The 20,958-nt window shown below is 41.7% G+C and overlaps 1 protein-coding gene and 1 pseudogene across 2 annotated transcripts in view; both read right to left on the reverse strand.

Moving 5' to 3' along the window:
• The window catches only part of LOC308097354 (thimet oligopeptidase-like), an 84,658-nt pseudogene extending 70,929 nt beyond the window's left edge, over window positions 1-13,729 (reverse strand). The window contains exons 1-2 of the transcript in view: window positions 13,301-13,729; window positions 11,687-13,164 (exon numbers count right to left, since the gene is read on the reverse strand). The product of the transcript in view is annotated as a thimet oligopeptidase-like (transcript). The remainder of the gene's footprint in view (window positions 1-11,686; window positions 13,165-13,300) is intronic.
• The window catches only part of LOC308097423 (acid-sensing ion channel 1-like), a gene marked incomplete at its 5' end in the record, with an annotated part of 152,127 nt that overhangs the window by 94,162 nt on the left and 37,007 nt on the right, over window positions 1-20,958 (reverse strand). The gene's annotated exons all lie outside the window — the stretch shown is intronic.

Genomic DNA, 20,958 nt, shown 5'->3' on the forward strand with positions numbered 1-20,958 from the left:
TATATTTAGTCATAGTTTTAATCTTCATAGCTTAGTTTTTATTAGTTTACAAATGTCTTCTAAATCCTAACAGTAAAAAATAAATACCATTATTGGAAATTATGTTGCCATAATATCAGTGGTTCTCAAACTTTTTTCATGTCAAGGACCCCCAACAAGATTAGTATTTGGCCACAGACCCCCATCTCAAAATATTTTGTTCCAGGGACCCCCCCCCAGAAGCAAAGATTTGCAAAGATTTGATCTACAAGCTCATGAGCTTGTAGATCTGCTATTTTTTGAATAGCCAAAGAAATCCAAAATGACACAAGATGCGTTCCCGGATTGAATGGGTTAAGGGTGTCAACTCCCTGCCGCTGTCGGCCAACCATCTCTGCTCATCCTCCAAGATGGGGTGAGGTTCATTAAAGCCACTCAGTTGCTCAAATAAAGCAAGAAAGAAAGCCTGTTCAGAAACTAGTTAAACTTTTGGTAGAGGAGTGCAGCCCACTCATCAATGTCACTTTCCTCTGCAGAGCGTTTATCCATCACTCACAGTGGGGACATGATTTTCAAAGCGCTCCTTCACTCCAAAACAAAATATATATTTCTGTGGTAAACGGGCCCTTAATGGGCTCTCTATGTTTGTTTCTTGTGTTCCCAGAGGAACATCATCTCAAAAATCTCCTCGTTATTTAAAACACAACTTCCTCGTTTCTCTTTCTGTTTCCTGTCGTTGACATTTCTTGGAATACCACACACGTTTTGATGTAGAGAGCTGTGTGTGTTTATTCTTTTTATAATGGCCTCATTTGTGCATGTTTCAGCTCCGGCCGATGCCTCACCAAGGCATCGTTGTAGAGGTAAACATCATTATTGTTACTGTGTATCTCTCATTAGTCATAACTCACAATTCAGCCCCCCCCCCACCCCCCCCAGCAAAACCAACACAAAAAAGGGAAATATGACCCTTCTTTAGATTTTTCCTCCCTGCAGTGGAGGGATTTAACACATTGACTGCCAGCATTAAAACATCGTTTTTCATCCCCATGCCAGCGTTTTTAGCGGTGCCAGCCGCTCTACATTTGACCGTGTCCGTCCGTCCGTCCGTCCGTCCGTCCGTCCGTCCGTCCGTCCGTCCGTCCGTCCGTATGTTTGAGCACGGCTTAAGGCCCGTTCATAGTCCCTAGATGGGTCTAAAACGTGCGTCAGGGGGTGAGGGATTCCGTCCGTTCTTTACGGACGCATGCATAGTCGCTCACGTTATTTAGGGGTTATTTTATTTATTTTAAAGTGTGCAGGCGTAATACACCTATTCATCCACCAGATGGCAATTGCGAGAGTATGTACCGGTACCTATAATGTTGCCATGTCTGCTTACTATAAGCGACTTTGGGCTTATTTTTCTGTAAAGTTGCTTGTAAACAAACAAGCAATTTTGTATTGGTGGTTGCGGTTTTATTTGGGCTTGTTTCTAAAGTGTAGTTGCTTATTTGGGCCAATTATTCTGCTATATTCTTCTACAATCTGCTATATCTTAGTCGATTCTTTTGGGCTTGTTTTCATAGACCTGGTTGCTTATTTCTCTCACAAAACCTGGCAACACAGCCAGCTGCAGCTAACAACATGAAGCTACCATTGTAGCATCTAGCCAAAACAACGCAATAAAAGACACAAACTAGTCCACAAACTAGACAAAAACAATGGTTGTCTACAAAACGTGAGTTTCGACCCCTACTGCACTGTGCTATATATGCTATATATTGTCACAGACCGTGGATCGACCATAGGGATCGACGGGTCTAAGTGCTTAAGTACATTTACTCAAGTACTTCCACCAACCAACGTGGGTCTTTTTTTTGGAGAAAGAGGGCCCGAGGAAAACTTTTTTTCCTTATACTGCCAACGGTCTCCACTGGTACTACAGCCAACGTACAAACGAACGTACGTCGGCCTGACGGTGAATGTCGACTGCACGGACGGAAATCCTGGAGCCGTAAGTGACGGAGGGGGAGACAAAAACGACAACGCAAGGAGCGCTGGCGCTTGTTACGTCTCCTTACGTCCGACTATGAATGATACTTAAGAAGTAACACTTGCACACACACACACACACACACACACACACACACACACACACACACACACACACACACACACACACACACACTGCACACATGCTCGCACGCACACACACACACACACACACACACACACACACACACACGCACACACACACACACACACACACACACACACACACACACACACACACACACACACACACACACAGAACATGCAGTCCTGCGAGGCGCACCTTTGCAACACATGCGCCACTTAAAGACATGCACACACACACACACACACACACACACACACACACACACACACACACACACACACACACACACACACACACACACACACACACACACACACACACGACTGGCCCGCACGTGTGCACGCACGCACACACACACACACACACACACACACACACACACACACACACACACACACACACACACACACACACACACACACACACACACACACACACACACACACACACACACCCAACCAATTCAATTCAATTCAATTCAATTCAAAGGGCTTTATTGGCATGAGAAAACATACGTTTACATTGCCAAAGCAGAAAGCATAATACAACAATACAGCAATACAATCAAAACAAAAAATATGTACATTTGAAAGTCAGAATCTTCGATAGGTCAATTTCTATGTACCAAGATCACTGGGTGCAGGTATAGTGCCGGAAAATACACAATGATTAGTCTTTAGGGTGGTTGTGTTCCGTTTGATATCCTTTTCCTATCACAGCAACTCACGAATCTTGCTGCTGTGTTTGCACATTGTTGTACTTCGCCCAGCAGGTATGGGAGTTTTTTGTCATTGGTCATGTTTTCAAAATCTCCGTGTGTGGTTGTAATCTGTGGGAAGTATGTGTCTCTGATGTCTTGGTACAATGGACAGACGGTTAGGAAGTGTAGCTCGGTTTTCACTTCATTTTGTGTGCAGTGGGTGCATAGTCTGTCTTCTCTCGGGATACAGGTCTGCCTGTGACGACCTTTCTCGATCGCAAGACTGTGCTCACTGAGTCTGTACCTAGTTAAGATTTTTCTTTGTTTTGGGTCAGTCACGGTGCTCAGGTATTCTGCCACTGCGTATTCTCTGTTTAGGGCCAGATAGCATTCTAGTTTACTCTGCTTTTGTGTTGCTTCTTTCCAGTGTGTCAGGTAGTTTTCCTTTTGCTGTTTTATAATTTGGTTTAGTCCAATGGGTTTTCTATCTCGTGGCTCTGTTTGTGTTTGTGCTCGGAGTTCCAGGGCCAGCTGGCTGAGGGGGCATCTCTCTAGGGTTTCGCTGTGTGTGAGTGCCTTGTTATGGAGTGCATCTAGGTCACTTTCTTTTAGGTGGTTGTAGAACTTAAGTGCTCTCTTTTTTATTTTGATAATTAGTGGGTATCGTCCTAATTCTGCCCTGCATGCATTATTTGGTGTTTTTCGCTGGGTACGGAGAATGGATTTGCAGAATTCTGTGTGTAGGGTCTCGGTTTGGTGTTTATCCCATTTTTCAAGGTCATGGTTTGCTAGTGGTCCCCAGATCTCACAACCATAGAGGGAAATTGGTTCTATCACAGAGTCCAGTATTTTAAGCCAGGTTTTAATTGGGATGTCTATTTTGATGTTTCTTTTGATAGCATAGAATGCCCTTCTTGCCTTGTCTCTCAGGTCCTTTACAGCTTGGTTGTAGTTCCCTGTGCTGCTGATGTTTAGGCCAAGGTAGGTATAGTTTTTTGTTTGTTCTAGTGGGATTGTATTTAGGAAAAATTGATGGTTTTGGCGGCTGGATCTTTTTTGAAATATCATGATTTTAGTCTTAGTTAGGTTCACTGTCAGGGCCCATGTCTGGGAGAATTTGTGTAGGAGATCAAGTTGCTGCTGTAGTCCTTCCTTGGTTGGAGACAGCAGCAGCAGGTCATCTGCAAAAAGTAAGCATTTGATTTCTGTGTTTGCCAAGGGGATGCCTGGAGCTGTGGACTGTTCTAACGTTTTTGCTAATTCGTTGATATATATGTTGAAGAGTGTTGGACTCAGGCTGCATCCCTGTCTAACTCCTCGGCTTTGGGGGAAAAAGTCTGTGTGCTTTTCGCCTATTTTAACTGCACATTTGTTGTTAGTGTACATTGATTTTATGATGTCATAGGTTTTCCCCCCAATGCCACTCTCCAACAGTTTGTACATCAGACCCTCATGCCAAATTGAATCGAATGCTTTTTTGAAGTCGACAAAGCAGGAGAATAATTTGCTTTTGTTTTTGTTTAATTGGTTGTCAATTAGGGTGTTTAGAGTGTAAATGTGGTCTGTTGTGCGATATTTTGGTAGAAAGCCAATTTGTGATTTGCTCAGGACATTGCTTTCTGTGAGGAAGTTTAGAATTCTGTGGTTGAGGATCATGCAGAGGATCTTTCCGAGGTTGCTGTTTACACAGATCCCGCGGTAGTTATTTGGGTCATATTTGTCTCCACTTTTGTGGAGTAGCGTTATCAGCCCTTGATTCCATGTGCTGGGGAAGATCCCAGAGCTGAGCACGATATTTAGGAGTTTTAGTATGGCTATTTGGAATTTGAGGTCGGTGAATTTTATCATTTCATTTAGAATACCGTCTGCCCCGCAGGCCTTCTTGGTTTTAAGTGTTTTTATTTTGTCTTGTAGTTCTTTTAGGTTGATTTGGGAATCTAGTGGATTCTGGTAGTCTTTTATGGCTGACTCTAGGTTTTGTAGTTTATCTTTTATTTGTTTTTGCTCTTTGTTCTTCTCGATTGGGCCAAAGAGGCTAGAAAAATGGTTCACCCATATATCTCCATTTTGGATGGGTAGTTCGTCCTGTTTTAGCTTATTAAGTCTGTTCCAGTTTTCCCAGAAGCTGTTTGTCTGTATGGAATCCTCGATATCTTGCAGTTGGTTTCTAACATGTTGATCTCTTTTTTCTCTTACTGTTTTCTTGTATTGTTTCAGTGTTTCCCCATATTGGAGACGTGTGTTGTGGTTGTCTGGGTCTCTGTGTTTTTGGTTTGATAGTTTCCTTAATTTTTTCCTGAGATTATTGCAGTCGTTATCGTACCATTTGTCATTCTCAACATTTTTTCTGGCTTTCCTGTTTGATACTTTTAGGTTTGCTAGTGAGGCTGTTAGTTCAAATATATGATTGAGGCCTTCTACTGCCCTGTTTACACTTTCACTGTTTTTTTCAAAGGTTTTTTCTAGGAACTGATCCAGTTGTGATTAGACTTGTTTTTGCCTAATAGCATTTTGGAAAGCTTCTGCGCTGTGTTCATTCCATTTGTAACGTTTTCTTATAGTATGTAGTTTGTTTGGCGTTTGTTCTTTGTGTCTGTGTGTTGATCTGTTTAGATAGGCTGTGGTTCTGTTGTGGTCTGACAAGGGTGTTTGCGGGCTGACTGTGAAAGCTCTGAGCGATGCCAGGTTTATGTCCGTGATAAAGTAATCTACCGTGCTGTTTCCCAGGGATGAGCTGTATGTATATCTACCGAAGGAGTCCCCTCGGAGTCTACCGTTAACGATGTACAGACCCAGTGAGCGACAGAGCTGTAGCAGTTGTGACCCATGTTTGTTTGTTGTTTTGTCGTGATTGTATCTCGGGGGACATGTTGGGGAGCTGATGTGTCCCCCTCCTGGTAAGTGTTTGTTTCCCTGTGTGTTGAGGGTGTCAGGCCCTTGTCCTGTTCTGGCATTTAGGTCTCCACAAATTACAATGTGACCGTGTGCCTGGAAATGGCTGATATCCTCTTCTAGTGTGGGGAAAAAGTCCTCTGTAAAGTAAGGGGATTCAACCACACACACACTAAAACGACCGATCTACAATGTGAGTAAAAATTATTAAAAGTAAATAAAGTGAGTACAAATATTTAAAAGTAAATACCTTGAGTAAAAATACTTAAAAGTACTCCAAATGAGTAAAAATACTTAAAAGTTGAAAAAAATAGTAAAAATACTTAAAAGTTGATAAAAACAGTAAAAATACTTAAAAGTTGATAAAAAGAGTAAAAATACTTAAAAGTTGTAAAAATTAGTAAAAAATACTTTAAAGTTAATAAAGTGATTAAAAATACTTTCAAGTAAATATATTGAGTAACAATACTTAAGAGTACTTACATTGAGTAAAAATAATCAGTAGTACTTCAAATGAGTAAAAATACTTAAACATGCTTAAAATGAGTATAAATACTTAAAAGTCGATTAAAAAAAGTACAAATACTCTTTTAGTACCGCCACAATACCAGTCTGAATGCCAGCGCTCACACATCAAATAGATTTGTACCAACTGAATGACAGTACACACTCATCAAACAGAGTAGGCACCGCTTACTCACACTGGGTGTGATTTTTTACCTTACAATGACGATCCACGGAGACCCACGGCCGCCGCGCTGTGTACACAGATGTCAACAAACCGGCCGTTGAATAAGGCTTGTTTTCACAACGAACAAAAAAAATCCAAGCTACTTGTGTTTCCCTACAACTGATAACATAGGAGTGGACGGAAGTGTAATTTTTCTGGGATGACGTCACGTTCAGATCATTCCTATGTTGTGTTAGAGCGCCCTCTTGGGAAATTTTCCCCCAAAAATGTTTTAAAACATCCTTGGCAGGCAATGCGTTAATTGAAATTTAATTGAAAAATGTATGCACAGAAAGGCAGCATATCATCACTGTCAGGTCGAAACTTTGTATGTCAAAAAGTGCTACTTTTTAGGAAATGGAGAAAAAAAAGCTGTATTCCAATGGATCCAATGTAGTTATGTTTTTGTCATAAGCTCTTGTTAGAAGGATCCCTGGCTAATGAGTCTTATATGCCTTAGTACATTATAATTGCCCTATGTAACTCAAATTAGATAGTTTGTCTTTCACTCAATAGGGACAGCTCCCGTCACAAGTTGATGATGTCAAGTTGGTGTGGTCCAGCCCTATGGAATGTATGGAATGCATGTGCTTAATATTTAATATTTAATACGTCCTAAGGTTAATATGAGGATCAAAGCAATATTTTAAATACTTTTTATCAGCACATGCATTCCATAGGGCTGGACCACACATGGACAAATGACATCATCAACTTGCGACGGGAGTTGTCCCTATTGAGTGAAAGATGAACTATTTCTAAAATAAATACGATATTTAAGGTGTTTTTAATTATAGCATATAAGGATTATTAGCCAGGGATCCTTTAAATACTTTACATTGGTTAAATATTTATAAAACCCACTGACACTTAACCACGACCACTTTCACTTATCACGGAAAAATACTAATCAGCATTTCTTTGCTACTTTCACTTTAGTAAGTAAATAGTGCATTAAATTACGGGGGGGGGGGGGAAATTTATCGTCTCTCTCAGGTGGAAACCTCATATGTCCAAAACAGTTACTTTTTTAAGATTCAAATTCAAAAGTAGCAGATCTACAAGTTCAAAACTTGTAGTTTCGAGCTTGTAGATCTGCTACTTTTGATGCTTTTGTGACGCTGTAGTATGATGAAGTAGGCCGTTGATTTATGAAAATAGCACAGAAACAGTTTGAATATGGAGATAGGAGGTTTCTGTGTAGAATAAAAGACGGTAGTAGAATTCATTTGAATGGCAGTGAGTCATATCCAGCAGACAGGGTCGGTCAGCATCTCCTCTGACCATTTGTACGTTTCCATGGCAACCCCAGCTTGTTAAGAGCTTTTCATTGTGTGTGTGCCTCGGACCCCCGGACCCTCAGCGCTGTCGTCCACGTTTCAAAATGAGATGAAATGAGGCGGTGGCATTAAGCCATTAAGACCGGGAACGCATCTGTGTCATTTTAGATTTATTTGGCTATTAAAACATAGCAGATGTACAAGCTCATAGCGTGGCACCGAATGCCGCGCCACGAGCTTGTAAATCTGCTCACATGAAAATGTGAGCAAATCTTTGGAGATACAAAGTACATGTCATTTTGGGGGTCCTTGACATATTATAACATACGTTTTTTTGTATTTTGTTAGGATTTAGAATCCCCAGAAGCAAATATTTGAGTTAAAATGTTCGCTTAAAAAAATATATATAAGATTTGCACACATTTACACAATTTTTCTAAAATAGCAGATCTACAAGCTCGAAGCGCGGCACTCGGTGCCGCGCTTTGAGCTTGTAGATCTGCTATTTTTTTAATAGCCAAAAAAAATGACACAGATGCTTTCCCAGTTTTTAATGGGTTAACCACGTTGAACCCTGTAGCCTCACTTCCCTGTTCTGGAGTGAGCAATCGTCTTCCACCCTGGCATGTCTATTCTGGGCTTTATGTCATTATAGCTCATGGCATCATCCAGGGCCATGCACCACTAGTGATGGAAAAACAGTACTCACATGTTTTACTTAAGTAAAAGTATCAATACAATGCAATGTAGACAATGTATACAAGTAAAAGTCCGGAATTCAAAATTGACTTGACTAAAAGTACAAAAGTATCAAAATGTACTTATAGTACCAAAAGCAGAAAGTCCTGTTTCACAAGTTTTCAAATGTATACAAATCTTTTAAAAATAGCAAGTTCACAATGTGTCGCGGTGCGACTCATTAGATCGGCCGAAATGTATATAGGGTTGAAAAGGTTAATGTTTGTTTTGTAATAATAATCCAAATCTACAAAGTAACTAGTAACCATAGTTTTCAAATAATTGTAGTGGAGTAAAAGTACTATATTTGGATCCGAGAAGTAGTGGAGTAGAAGTAAAAGTTTCGGAAATTGGAAATACTCAAGTAAAGCAAAAGTACCTCAGAATTGTACTTAAGTAAATCTACTTAGTTACTTTCCACCACTGATTCTATATGTGAACTCTCACAGAGTTACCAATCAAGCTGGGGACCTTGCGGAACCCCACTTTGAGATCCGCTGAACTAAGTATATAGGGTTCAAGCCCCTCTGCCTACATGGATTTCTGCCACCCGTGATTGAACACAGAGGGAAGCTGTTCCATGCTAAACCTTCCAGAGTGAATCGGGAGAAATCATCCATAATTCATAGACGCAAATCAATGTCATATCCGCTTGTTGTGTTCTAGTGAAATGCTGCCACTCAAACATGCTTTTGATTGTAAGAGCAATTATTTAGAATATTTTGCAGATGTCTGCAGATACAACCATGGCATGAGCTTTTCATGAACAGTGTGTAAAGTACATTTACTCAGGTACTGTAAAAAGGTACTTTTACTTTACTGGAATTTTACTTTTACTTACATTTACTCCACTACAATTATTTGAAAACTTTAGTTAGTAGTTACTTTGTAGATCTTGATTATTATTACAAAACATACATTAACCACTTCAGCCCTATTTACATTTTGGCTTTTTGAAAATAGCAGATCTATAAGCTCACAATGCGTCGCATGTAGATAGGTTCAAGGTTCAAGGTTATTTTATTTTGTCTCCCGTGGGAGAAATTTGTCTTGGACAAACGGACCAGCAGCATAGACAATACCATACAGTCTGGTTTTTTTTACATTTTGAACTTGTGAAATGGGACATTATGCACAATGAGTATTTTACTTTTGTGCTTTAGGTATATTTTGATACCTATACTTTTTTACTTTTACTCAAGTCAATTTTGAATTCCGGACTTTCACTTGCAACAGAGTATTCCTACATTGCAGTATTGATACTTTTACTTACTAAAACATGTGAGTACTTTCTCCACCACTGCACGCTACACATAAACCCATTATCTATAAATAGACGCAGAGGGATCAAACATGGTCCCCATCACAAAGACCCTTTAGTAAGTAGCTGTGACAGGTTTGGTTCCAATAGCAAGCTGTGTGTGTGTGTGTGTGTGTGTGTGTGTGTGTGTGTGTGTGTGTGTGTGTATGTATGTGTGTGTGTGTGTGTGTGTGTGTGTGCGTGCGTGCGTGCGTGCGTGCGTGCGTGCGTGCGTGCGTGCGTGCGTGCGTGCGTGCGTGCATGCGTGCGTGTGTGTGTACTGTCTGTATGTAACAATGTTTAATGTGTTTGTAGAGGAGCTAAAAAAAAAATGAGTTGCTGCATCTCAAGGGGCCATCTATCCTCTCAATACATTCTGACCAAATCTCTTACAGTAGCTGAAAATAGCAGATCAAAAAGCTCACAACGCCTTGCAGTACCACACATTGTGTTCTTGTAGATCTGCTATAACTTTTTGCTGTTGTTGGGATTCAAGTGGGTAATTCAGGCTTATAAGCATAGACCGTAAAAAAAACAGATTGACACCATTGGTTTCTACAGGCCGTAAATGAAGCCTATTTTTCAACGATCCGCCATCTTTCTATATCGCGTCATATCCTGGGCAACCGGAAATGAATGCTATTGGTTGGGTAGCTTGTCAATCAAGAGCGGGGGCGGGGAATGAATGCTATTGGTTGTGTAGCTTGTCAATCAAATCACCCCGCTCCTCCTACAGCATATCCTACTACTTTATCATCAATTTTTAAATAAATGGAACCATAATTTACCAAAACGCATATCATGGTAATTGAAAGAAGACTTTAAACTAGCGACTGGAAGCATACAGTATTTATGACAATGTTTATTAAGGTAATAAAATCAAGCCTAAAGTTCGGCAAAAACCCACCCACTTGCATTGAGAGTTATTTCTTCTGAGGGGTAAAATAGCTAAACTACATGCCATTCATATGAACTGTCACTTCCTATATAGACTCAATTTCAAAGGCGGATGCTGAGCGCTTGCTTATAAGACACCAGGCAGAGACCAACCAACAAACAAACAAGAACCCAGTACAAGCAGCAGGGATGTGACACTGGTTTAGCAGGCATATTGTTGTGCTCATTTAGGTGATGACCATGATTAAATGGACCACAGTTTCTTTCATTCAGAGTGACTAAGCAGTGGAGAAGAACTGTAGTGACACTTTCACACGGCCTGAAGCCACCAGCTGTCACAAGCCTTTGAACAAACCATGAGGCTGATTTAATTGAGCAGATAGGAATTCTATTACAACTCAACTAACTGATGGTTATAATTAGATCCTGTTACAACTCAACTAAATGATTGACGTTTTTTTCAAAAGTCTTTATGAAGGACTTGAAAGAGAGAGAGAGAGAGAGAGAGAGAGAGAGAGAGAGAGAGAGAGAGAACTTTGCACAAACACCACAATTAAGTGGCAAAAAAATACGTATTTTAATGGTCTTGAAAAGGGGCGCGGCCTAATGGCTCGATAGCGCCCCCTACAAAATGTCAACGTTGAAGCCCACCAATACGGTTTCCCCTACTTGTACGAAAATTGGTACACACCTGTACCATGTCCCGACTTACAAAAAAGTCTCTTGGATCCATGACCTAAACCAAACAGGAAGTCAGCCATTTTGAATTTATTGTGGCGTTTTAGAGCATTTTTTTCCATTATCACAGGCTGTGCTTTAACAAACTCCTCTTAGGAGGATGGTCAGAATGACCTCAAACTCACTCAGCGTACACAAGACCTCAACGATGAAAAGTTATCAAAAGTGTGAGTTTTCATAAAACGGCGTGACCATGGTGAAGCGTCAAACTTCCTTGTTTCACCGCCAAACAGGAAGTGAAAATAGATGATCTACAAGGTCAAGTTTTTCCTTTTTTCTTTGTAACTTTTGAGCTGATTGCCATACAGACTTGTGGATGATGTCATTGGACTCAGATCACATGTGCTCAGGAGGAACGCTTCCTGATTGGGTTCACGACCCAAGAAGTTCCTCGGCATCCTTAGAACCACCAGGCTTCAAGATGCAGTTCCTGTAGTCCAAACCCACCTTAGGGTTCATGATTCCTTCCTCTTTGAAACGGCTGTAGAACATGTCCATGGACAACACCTCACTCCACAGGTAGCGATACAACATGGCACCAAAGCCGCCTTCCACGTGGTCACAGATAGCTGATATGATGGGCCCTTGAAAAGCAAGGACTCCCAGAATGTCCCTGCTGAGCCTCATGCATTCAGTAGCCGGGTCCAAACCAGTCTGGGTGTGAAGAGCCTGGTCCAATTTAGCCAGAACTACCTTCCTCAGGTTGACCATACCGGTGTTGGCGAGACGAGACTTGATGAGTTTGTCCAGCAGGTCGTCAGGAATCGGAGCTCCTGTCTTGTAGTGTTTAGACATTCTCTGTAGTGGTTCCTTCTCCCAAACCCAGTTCTCCAGCATCATGGATGGAGCCTCTTTAAAGTCTGTCTCCGCGTTGAATGCACTGAACGCAGCGTAGTCAACCTGAGCACAGAGGTAGTGCATGGCGTGACTAAACTCATGGAAGGAGGGAGGGGGCGTCGGCTGTGGGTTTGCTGAACTTGGTCACTATGGCAGCGACAGCCTAGCCTGGTAAACCCTCCCTCCGGAAATCTCATTTCCATTACTCCTGAAATCAAATGGAAATGAGATTTCCGGAGGGAGGGTTTACAGACAGCAGATAGCCGGATGACGCAGTTCAGAGTGACGTTGGGATGCCACACGGGGGCGCTGTGCACCAGGCTGAACGACAGACCCAGCAGGTCTTGGCAGATGTCCAGCAGACCCTGGGTCACAACCTCCAAGGGAAAATACTCCTTCAACTGGTTGTGATCCACTCCATACTGGTTCTTCATCACCTGGGCAGTAGTATTAGTAGTATGGCAGGTCCCATTCACGCAGCTCCCCATTGAATGGCAGACCTCTCTTCTGACACTCATCCTCCTTTAGTTTGAGGAGGTTTGCTCTCTCCTTGTCTCCCAGTGGCTTCAGCTTATGGGCCAGCTCCTCCAGAAATATGGAGACCTTCTTGGCAGACTTTGCCATATCTGTCTTCAGGACACAGTCGACGTAGGTCCTAGAACATGACTTCAACGACTCCTTCATGTACAGAGCGAGTCAAATGCTTTCCCAAGTTTCTTGCGTGTTCCAGGAACAAAGCATTTCTTCATGGTGGTGAAATAGTCGTTGTACGCCAGCAACAACGAAGATCACCTTCAGCTTGTCTCCATCTGCCTCCAGGGAGCTCAGGAAGTCCTCAGAAAGACCTCCCAGTTCATCCCTGCTTAAAGTCAAACTGATGCATTTGATCTGGTCTGGTTTGTCTTTGGGGAGATGCACTCCATCCCTTTTTTTCTTTTTTGGGTCACTGTGCTATTGCACATATAAGGAATTTGTCCTGCCCCGGTGTGCCTCCTTGTATTTATTTATCCTTTGTATGACCACGCAGATTACTTAAATACTTAATATTCTTATTGTTGTCTTGTGACTCTTGGCTAGTTTTCCCAACCAGCAGTCTCTCCATGTATCTCTTATCCTCTGCAGTAAGACTGTCTTCATCAACCTTCAATCCCAGAGCAAGAATCCTCTGGTAGACGTCGTTTGTCATCCTCCTGACCACTTCAAACTCAAACAGCTTCTCACATGCATATGTGCTGGCGGCCCTCACCTCCTTACTGGGAGACACATACATGGGGAAGATCATCATGTTCTCTTGGACGGTGCACTCAGCTTCCAGGTCAGCCAGGGCCTTCAGAGTGTTGTTGAAGGTGACACTGTCCAGCTCCAGGGAACCCACGGCATCATACACCTTCTTGGTCTTGGCAATGAGCTCGTAAGATATCTGCTGGATCCGTTTAGGGCTCAGATCCCAGCGCAGAAGGTTCCCGGTGAAAACCCGAGTAGGGCTGCTGAAACCCACCTCTCCTGTAGCGCCCATGTTCGTGGAAATCAATCATAACGTAGTTTGAGCTCTGTGAGTCTGTTTGGATGTTACTCATTTGGTTCGGGAGTAGATTGTAAAATGAAAGGATTTCCCTGCACCTCCCTCTGTTTGGATCAAAGGGTGTCCACCTCCAAAGGTCAGAACACTTATAGATGCTCTGGTGTGTCCTCTAAGTAAAGGAATGCAGTTCAGAGATTCACTCTAGACTGTCTGTGATGTCAAAGACATCTTTGAGAGCTAAACTTCAGCTGAAAGCCATATGTTGAGATTTACCGTGATTTTTGCTGTGATGTCCATGATGTAGAATAGCTAGAATTCCATATATGGTGCTACAGTACCCTGACATTAAACATGCCATCTGATGCCATAGATGCCCATAGATATCCATATTTGGGCACGGCCAGTGGTGTAAAGTAACTAAGTACGTTTACTTAAGTATTGTACTTAAGTACATTTTTTAGGTACTTTTACTTTACTGGAGTATTTCAAAATGCGAATACTTTTACTTCTAATCCACTACATCTCAAAGGCAAATGTTGTACTTGTACTCCACTACAATTATTTGAAAACTTTAGTTACTACTAGTTTGTTGTGTCCTGCTGTTACTCACTGTTTAATGCATGTAGTTACCTTTCTACACCCCCTGGTGTCACTGTAGGTAGCCTTCACTAAAGAGGTGATATAATAAAGAAGTGTGGACAGGAAGTGAAATACAATGTATGCCATGCTGTGAAGCCAATGCTGAGAACTATCAAAGAATTGTCAATGTAAATGGATCCATGCTCTCGAGTGTTTTATTCATTGCCATCCACCTCTACAAATTGGCGAGGTAACCCACCTGCTATACTTTGACTACAGATGACCATTTTTTGCAAAGATGGCTGTAAATGTGCCTTGTCCTGCTCCGTTTTTGCCTTGCCCTGGAAAGCCTACAATTCCATTCAAGTCATGGATGCAAATGTTTGACAACTACCTACTGGTCATAAATGCAACAGGGAATGCATGGCCTGCTGCAAGAAAAAGGGCTGTACTGCTTCACTGCCTTGGAACGGAAGGACATTTTCACCCACAAATGATGATACAGGTGATACTTATGATACTGGTGTTACTGCACTAAGAGCACATTTCTAATGTGGTAGTGGAACGTCATACATTCAGAAAACGAACACAAGGCCCACATGAGACTGTCACCCAATATGTGGCTGCTCTCAGAGAGCGTGCATCATCATGTGACTTTGGTGATAAGACTCATGAGATGCTCCGGGATCAGCTTATCCAATATGTCACAAATGCGCATATTAGGGAGAAACTCCTACTGGAGCCTAACCTCAATCTAGACAAGACTATCACGCTTGCTACACAGATCGAGTCTGCAGCTGAACGAGCTAAATGCATGGTTGGAGATAAATCAAGTACAAGCAGTACAAAATGAATCATTTTGACCACTGCCTCGGAATAAACAATCCACTCCTGCACCTCCTGCTGCCACTGTGAAGTCCTCCCGTACATGTTTCAGATGTGGATCTGTCAGTCGAATGCTCCCTCATGTCCTGCTACTAAGGCTACTTGCAAATCCTGCCACAAGAAGGGACATTTTGCCAGAGTGTGTCGCTCTGCTCCCACCCATCAAGTGCGAGAAGTGGAGGTCCCTGAAGTGACTGTCCTGTGCATTCAAGACACTGCCTGTAAATCTGATAACATAAAATGTTGTGGCCAAAAATGGATGACCTTGTTCACTCTACAATTCAGTCATGTCAGCCATGCCAGTCCAACGACAATGCCACGCCCTGCTCCACTACAACCAGTTACATTCCCAGACGGGCCATGGCAAAAGCTTGACTTGGACATTGTCAGGCCTTTTGAAACCGCTAAATAGGACGGTTGATATGCCATCACTCTGATCGACTACTACAGCAGTGCTTTCACTGCCAATATCACTACAAAGGACATTACATCCTTCCTCTCCTCTGTCTTCAGCAGACATGGCAACCCGGAATCCATTGTGACAGATAATGCGAGACAGTTTACTTCAGCTGACTTTGCTGCTTTCCTAGTTGAACGGGACATTGTACACCACAGGGTCTCTGTGTACTACCCTGCTGCAAATGGCACCATAGAGCGTTTCAATCATTTCCTGAAACAGAGTGTGCAGATGGCTATCACACAGTCTGTACCATGGAAACCTGCCATTACTTCTTTCCTGATGGCTTACCGTGCCACACCGTATGGAGCTACTGCTGTGTCTCCCTTTCAACTACTGTATGGCCGCAGGATGCGCACAAAGTTGACTGTCCTGCCACCCTCTCATGCTGACACCGAGGTCGTACTTTAAGGAACTTCTCCTAGGAGGAAAAGCGTGAGTTTTCATTAAACGGCGTGACCGTGGTGAAGTGTCAAACTTCCTGTTTCACCACCAAACACGAAGTGAAAATAGCTATAGCTATCTACACAGTCAAGTTTGTTTTTTCTATGTCTTTTTATCTTAAATTGTTTATCCCGCGATTTTTGTAACCTTACTTAAATCTATGAGGACATGAGTTTATGGCTTCTTCACTGCTGTGAGATGAATGTACTCTTGTGTTATTTTGCTTTTGTACGGTTCTGTGTAAGGTAAGGTTACTTAAATCAATGAGGACATGAGTTTATGGCTTCTTCACTGCTGTGAGATGAATGTACAATTGTCTTTCTTGTGCTATTTTGCTTTTTAGAGGCTTTTTAGATTGCGTTGTCAAATCAATACATTTTATTTTATTTCAATATGTAAGTGATAGTTTGAGATGGTGGAAGAGCCTCTATGTGTATGTCCTTGATGATATGTTTTTGTTCTGTGTTGATGGATTGTTTTCTTGTGTGTTGTGCTTTGAAGATGCTGCATCTCAAGGGGCTTAATATTGAGCTGGTTTCAACTTCAGACACAAAGCTACAAAGCGACAGATGCTGTCTGTTTGTATCTTTGTATATTTTGTATCTGCCAGTGCGAACGCAGCATTGGAGTGTCAAAATGGACACAGTCAGTTTTAGTTAAAGACGGGTGCCGTGATTTTCAGTGATTTTCCCCCCCCTAAAACATAATCAGGTACTAGGAGGAAGATTTTTTTCAAAAAAGTGTACAGAAATTGTTAAAATTATGTTTTATGTGGACACGCCTCCAGTTCATTAAGTATACCTGGTTCTCACCTTAGCACCTCCTCCACCACCTTAGCACCACTCACCTGTCCTAGTCTCTCCTCCTCCTCATGCCCACACCTGTTGTGTTATGATAACGAGGGGGAGGGTATATTTTTACTATGTCACTAAAGGGCTGTTTTTCTATTGGCACGTTTGACCCTCAAGGTTTCAGCCTTAATGAAGTTCTATCAACCTCATAGACACATGAAAAATCACACCCAGTGTGAAGTGGGCGGTGTGGTCATCACAGTGTGGTCATCACAGTGGTCATCACAGTGATGGTTATTGTGGCCTCATTATTTGCCAGACCCAAGGGGTCGGGCTTACATGAGGCTTTGTACCTGTTTCGTCCATACATGCAGGCATGGTCACTTTGTCCTCCGGCCCCAGCCAAAAAAAAGTCTGTCACTTTGTCCTCCGGCCCCAGCCCAAAAACATTCTGTCCCCCAAAAAAGTCTGTCCATACATGGGCATAGAAGGGACACACGTCGTGCGAAGCCCGGCCATTCAGATTTCAACCCCTAGACCCAGACTTCATTCTGGGTCTGGCAGAACCAGGTCTCCTGGTCTTGTTTTTTGAAGTGGAAGCTCACTTTAAATAAAAGTGTTTTTTTTAAGTGCATAGTCCTATTTATAGGTTATCAATTTCATCATGTGTCTCGCTAGCCAATCACAGTGTTGTCCTGTATGTGGTAAAGGCTGTGCTCACAAGAGTAATCTAAAAATCACACCCAGTGTGAAGTGGGCGGTGTGGTCATCACAGTGGTCATCACAGTGATGGAAGCTCACTTAAAAAAAAAGTAGTTTTTTTTTAAGTGCATAGTCCTATTAAATCAATAGGTTATTGATTTAATCATGTGTCTGGCTAGCCAATCACAGTGCTGAATAGAGTCAGCCAATAGAGTCAGCCAATCACAGTACAGCTAGGGGTGTACTAATGCAAGGGGTGTACTAATTATGAGCCAATCACAGTACAGCGAAGGCTGTACTAATGAGGTGTCCCAACCCCACTTATAGGGGTGGCTACACCGCCCAAAAACAGAAAAAGTGCAAAACCATGGCACCACTTCTTTAAAGATGATTGTAGAATTATCCGGGCCTTCCAGCAACGGAAGTCGCGTACAATCATTGCCATATTATAATGTGTGTATTTCCTGCCTAGTTAGGAAAATGATAGTTGCTGTTTTTGTTATAAAACATATATTTGTTTCATTAATTATTTTCTCTATTTTTTTCTTCTTTTTCTTCAGATTAGAGAGTGTAGATATACCCATGGGCGGAGAGGCTTGATAAGACGGGAATTGGCTTCAAACCCGGGTCCTCGCAGGTGCCGTGGTCTGTGCAATACCACTCATACTTCTACATTAGTATTTTGGCATCAAAACATACTTGCAGTATCACATGCAAAAGTGCTCACCCTGCAGTATGATCCATTACGCAATCATATTATTGGATTGTAATTAGTAATGCATTATGTGTTCATCACTTTAATTTAACCTTCTAACGGTGGGGAGGATTTTAATTACTCTTAATTTACTTTATAAGCTGGGTAGCTTAACCTATACGTCATCATTTATCACTTAATGTATATTTTGTATTAACATTTTTAATCAGCAAAGTATACTAATAGTTTTCAAATAGTTGTAGTGGAGTGAAAAGTACAAGTTACAAGTGCAGTGCTGTATGTGTACTTAGACCAGGGTTGGGCAACTTTGATGATGGAGACTTTATTTCCACATTCACTCCAGAGAGCCACATTGCATTATACTGTCGGGCTATTCTATGTCACACAAAAGTAGCAAAAATTGCCGATCTACAAGCTTCAATCTGCTATTTTTGCTATTTTCTGAATTAGAATCCTGTTTTTTTGTTGCTATTTTTGCATTGGAATCCTGAAAAGTATCATTTTTGTTTAATTTAAAATGCATTTAGTTATACTTATGTTAACTTTATGAACTTAAATACAAATACATTGGACATAAAAATACTTTTTATTTCAATACTAGTCATTAAGCTGCTAATATAGACTGAAGTAATTAAAGCGGGTCATGTTTGCATGTTTGGAATTGTAACAGCTGAAATCAATAATATATCAGTATTCTGATATTAACCTGTAGGTCACATTAAGAGCCGTTTCACACTCAGGTCCCGGGTGCGCACTCCAGACCGCTTGGCTAGTGTGAATGTAGCGAATTGACCCGCGAAACGGGTAACCGTTCCGTTCCCGAAACCACCTCCGGAGGCAGTTTCGGATCCGGATCATGCGTTTTCGGGTACGGTACGCTGCAATGTGAAAGCAAGCGTACCATTAGACGGAAGTGGCCCGCTATTTGGAATAGGTGACGGTATATAAACTCGACAAAAACAGCCAACAAAAACACAGCTCTTCTAGCCGGTGCTACTGAATGAATGAAAACGCCCCAGAATGCATTGCGCACTTAAGGTGGGCTGGTGCATATTACTCTTAAGGTGGAACATAACAATTGAAATAATAATCAACTTATATTATGAGAGCCTTTCTAACAATTTTACTCATTCAATTCTGAACCGATTCTTAAAATTTAAAATTCTCTATTAGCTGTGAAGGGCCTTCTTTCATGTCTATCAGTCATGAAACATTGGCGGGTCTCCATCGCGCATTTCAGGTGCGCGAGCAGCGCATATAGTATATCTTGTGGGTATCTTGTGGAGTTTCAGCTACTATGCATCCCAGAAATATATAGCTTATAAGGCTTTGTAATTTGAAATTTGTAAGTAAATATGGTAACTCATTTAGATGTAGGCCTACGTAGGTTTATAGTTTCCCAAGGACTATAGCCGTTTCACTCATGATGCAATTTCTCTTTCATAACAGATACATACATGTGCCAGATAATCCCCACACCAAGAGAGTCAAAAAAGAAAAGACGTTGGATTGATGTACTTTATTTAGACATGAGACATGAGAAACAGTACATGGAAGTACAATTCACAATACAAGGTTTCAGTCATTCAGTCGGACTTCACTGTATAGGCTACTATAGTTGCCTTTTCATAAATGATATATTTTTGTACTTAAGCTGTCGTGAAAGTTTATAATATTTAGAGAAATTTAAAGTTTCAAATACAAAAGTATTAGTAGTTGTGAAGGTTAGGTTAGCAAACTGGACATTTAGACTGAATGTTTCCTGTATCCTCATCTTGCGTTAATGCACACAAGTGTTTCACCAGGTTTTATTTGTGTTGTTTCTCATAAGCGTACATCCGTTGTCCGTCAACAACACAGCATTCTGTGCATTGACGCGCTGAGCGCTCAGTGCGTCGGTTGACTCACTCCCCAGCCGCAACCCATATTTCTGCGAGCCCAGCACAAACATTGTCGCATAGTTGATGACGTCTGTGTCCACAGAAGAAACACTATGTGCATGCCGCCACCTATAGGATCGGGGGTATACATGCAAGTGTTCTCTGGTGCGATTGGATCTTGGGCAGTGTGAATGCTGGCCAGCCAAGCGTACTCGGGACCGTTTTGATTCAAACGGATCCAGTCTGAAACCGCCCTAAGTGAAGGTGGGGGCAGCATGTGGCCGCCGGGCCGCAAGTTGCCCATGTATGACCTAGACACTTTCCACCTTTGGCCACCTCCGTTTATTGTAGCACTTTGAGATTTTCACAAATATAAAGTGCATTATAAATAAAATCCATTATTATTATTATTATTATTATTACCCTTATTATTACCCTTATTATTATTATTACCACCAGGCACCGGCCTTAAGTAAATGAATTATCCAATTCATCAAATTATCTTTATGGATAACGGAGCTACATGTAGACTATAAATCAAAACTTGCCAGAAAGTAAGAGAATCCTAATGGTATACATTCCTCATACAGAGACATATTCATCAAAATAAATGTCATTATGTTCTGGCCAGGTCTGGGGCGGTGTTCTCCAAAACTCATTTACTATCCAACTAATGGAGAACTCACAGACATAATATAGTGTCATGGAAGAAATATCAGTTTTATGTTTTATGGCGTCACAGGATCACAGTAACTTCAGTAATAACCACA

This window comes from Gymnoscopelus braueri (genome assembly GCF_963280865.1).
Source record: "Gymnoscopelus braueri genome assembly, chromosome: 12".
NCBI lineage: Eukaryota > Metazoa > Chordata > Actinopteri > Myctophiformes > Myctophidae > Gymnoscopelus > Gymnoscopelus braueri.